The following is a 3,468-nucleotide window of genomic DNA, read 5'->3' as shown; positions in this document are numbered from 1 at the left end:
CGCAGCGCCCCCTTCCGGGCGCGGCGCGCTTTGCGGGAAGAGGCTGAGCGCGGAGCATGCTGGGAAATGTAGTCCGGGGCGCTGTACGCATGCGCGATGTGCCGGGAAGGAGCGTGGCAGCGGATCGGCGGGGGGGTCGTGTGTGGGAGCGGGCGTTTGCCCCAGCGTGCGTTTGTAAATGCAGCAGAGGCGGCTGTGCAGATGCCGCAGCGAGCCATCAGGCTTAGCTAACAGCCCTCCTCCGCTGCGGGCCTAACAGGCGCTTGAGTTAAGCTCCAAGGACGTTTGGTAAAGCTGCCACGCGTCGTCACGTGTCTGAGTCATAGAATCCTTAGGTCGGAAGGGACCTCTGAGGGCCATGGTGTCCAGCTCCCCTGCAGTGCACAGGGACACCTACAGACCAATCATGTTGCCCAGGAACCGATCCAGCCTCCTCCTTAAAGTCTGCAGAGACAGGGCACCAGCCACACCAGATAACCTGTTCAGTGCATCCAGCCTCCCCGTAAAGGATTTTTCCTTGTATCCAACCTAAATCTACCCTCCCAGAGCCTGAAGCCATTTCCTCCTGTTGTATCACCACAGACCCGCTGAAGAGTCTGTCCCCTTCTTTCCTGTCGCTTCCCTTCAGATGCTGACAGGCTGCTCTCAGGTCACCTCACAGCCTTCTCCATGCTGCACAACCTCATCTCTCTCAGCCTGTCCTCATAGGAGAGGTGTTCCATTCCATGGATCATTTTTTTGGCCCTTCTCTGGATGTACTCCAACAGGTCTACGTCTGTCCTGTAATCACTGGCTTGCAGCCCTCAGAACATCATCATCATGAGCAGTGGGCAACCATGCCATAAATAACAGCAGGGAACCCTCAGGTGTAGCTTAACTCATATACTCAGCCAAGGTAATGGTGCAGATGTCCAAAAACCTTCCCTGACCATGCTGTGCAGGCTGCTTACCAGCCCTGCTCCCAGCGCCCTGCTCTGTGCAACACCACAACAGTCAGGACAGAGGAAACAGCTCCTTGGTCAGCACAGCAGCCCAGTTCCCTGTGAACTTAGCTGAGGTGAGCAATTCAGACACAGAACTAAAATCCACAGTGCAGCACGCAAGGAGCTTCTTGAATCAAGTCTAAGACAAAACAGCAACTCACAACCATGTGAACAGCACAGACCACAAGACAGACTTTTGTGAAAACCTGCTCTGCCCCTGAAAGAAAAAAAAACAATTGCATTCACACAAACTGCCAAGAAAGTGCAAAACATTACAAATACTTGAGGGCTAATAAAGGAAACAAATCAAAGAGGTCACCAATTTACAAAGGCAGACACCTAAGAATGAGCTCCTGATTCACATACAGGCAGCAGCTCCTAGAACTTAACCATCACCAGTAGCTACCTTCATCCCTTGCTTGCTACAGCCTCTTTTAGACTTCTAGAGCTGCTACCTCTTGCCAAGCAGAGCAGCCCAGATGGGGTTCTTAAAGAGACAGCCAGGATTGCAGCACACAATCTGGGTGCCAAAATTGCAACCACTTTAAACACAAACCTCAGTTTATATTCTATTTTAACTTGCCCTTGTCATACAAAGAACAATGGGTAGAAAGGAATAAAGACAACAGAGATTAACAAGATGCTTAAGAATTCTGCCTAACCAGTATTGTCTTGAGATCCAGGTGAAGTATTTTGAAGTTTTATAGCATCACATCTTATATCACTAGTCACCACTATGAATAACGATGAAGCATGTGTTGATCACACTTATTTATAGAAACCATGATCTGCTAATGGATGACTTGCTGTTCAGATAAATTGCTGTTCACAGAAAACCATTTAAGGAAATGCAAACATGGCACTCTTCTCACTTACTCACTACTTTATAGGTACAAAAGGCTGCTCTCAGTCTGCTTTGTTACTGCTTTCCCTGCTTCCCTCCCCCGTTGCTTTTTTAGCAAAGGTTTTTGCCATTTGGAATTCATGCAGAGATCTGACTCATTTTCCTCTCTCTTATCCTTGCTTACATCCACTAAAAGATGTTTGTCAGACCTTTTGTCAATGCAGCCACATCCACAGCCTCTCCAACTACAAACAGTAACTTCTGAAATATCTCAAAAAGGTCTGGCCAAGGCTCTGGCCTTTGCAGGCTGCCTACAGTATAGGAAAAAAAAAATAAGAGGCAACATCAACAGCAAGTGCTAACTCTGGTTTCTATGCTATTTTTCACAACTCAAACCAAAACTGCAGGTTCCTTCCAGCGTTTGACAGCTGCCAGGAGTCCCAGTAGGTAGGACCCAGTTCTGACCTGCCTCATTTGGAAGCCATCAAAAATTTCTACAACCCCACCACTGTGTTTTATGCTCACCTCATTTTGGATTCCTGACAAAACCCCGCATTCTGTTAACACGACTAAGTGCTCACCATATTGCTCAACTGGAGAACTGGAGTTCTCCCTTCTGCTGGAAGATACTGGAAGAGACCTGCCAGCTCTTTGAGAGGCAGATGTCCTTCACTGTGAGGCTCCTGGAAGGAGTGGCAACAGGACTTGTCAAAATGCTGGAGCAAACCAAGACTAAGGTTGTGTTATTCTGTCCCATAACTGATGAAAATCCATCTAAGTACTTTCAGCAGAACAGCTGTGTCCAGGTTACTTCTTCCAGCTCCAGCTGTGCTGAGGTAAGGTCTCACCTCCTAATGCTACTACCCCATTTCTGCTACTGGAACCTCAGGTGAGGGCAACAAAATTCCGTGGTTAGCATCCATCCACCGTATTAGTGAACTGCAACATATCCTGAAGGTCTTCATTTTCATCTAGCTTGTGGGGGGAGCAGTGCTGAAAGAGAACAAGGACCAAGCACCACGTGCAGCTATTGGAAAACACCTGTATTTTGTTTTTCTGGAAATGGACAGAGAATAGTGTGAGTTATGAACTGCTGGAAAAGAAAGGAAACAGCCTTATGGTTGCAATGAGGAACCACTAGCCTAAGATCCAACAATGCCTCAGTTTTAGGGTGCTCTGCTCTTAATACCTGCATGCCAACAGTTGCATGCACTGTTTCTAAAGCAGCAGCATTTGCCCCAGAGAAACTGAAGAGAGAAGTACACAGCTACAAGTGTCTGTAGAGGTCACTGATGCTTTCAGCCTGTCTACAGATGGAAGGGCCTCTTAGAACAGTTTATTCAAAACTGTAACAGGATTTCCATCATCGGGGGTAGAAGTTCAGGCTTCATGTAACTTTATAGCACTAGTGATGGAGACAAGAGCTCCTCGAATCAGTGTTCCTACCCCAGCAAAGTCTGAGCCTTGATTCAGTTGCAGTTCAGTATTTTACTAGCCAGTTGGAGGCCAAACAGGATTTATTTGTCCTGTACCTCTGGCTCATTTAAATGAAGAAAGCCAAGGCTCCAATACAACTCAGAAAACCACACACTATGTGCCAGATTGACATCATTGTAACAGACAAAACATGGAGGAGGAAAA

The sequence above is a fragment of the Meleagris gallopavo genome, chromosome 22, assembly GCF_000146605.3.
Source record: "Meleagris gallopavo isolate NT-WF06-2002-E0010 breed Aviagen turkey brand Nicholas breeding stock chromosome 22, Turkey_5.1, whole genome shotgun sequence".
Taxonomy (NCBI): Eukaryota; Metazoa; Chordata; class Aves; order Galliformes; family Phasianidae; genus Meleagris; species Meleagris gallopavo.
Note: the sequence above shows the minus strand (reverse complement) of the source record.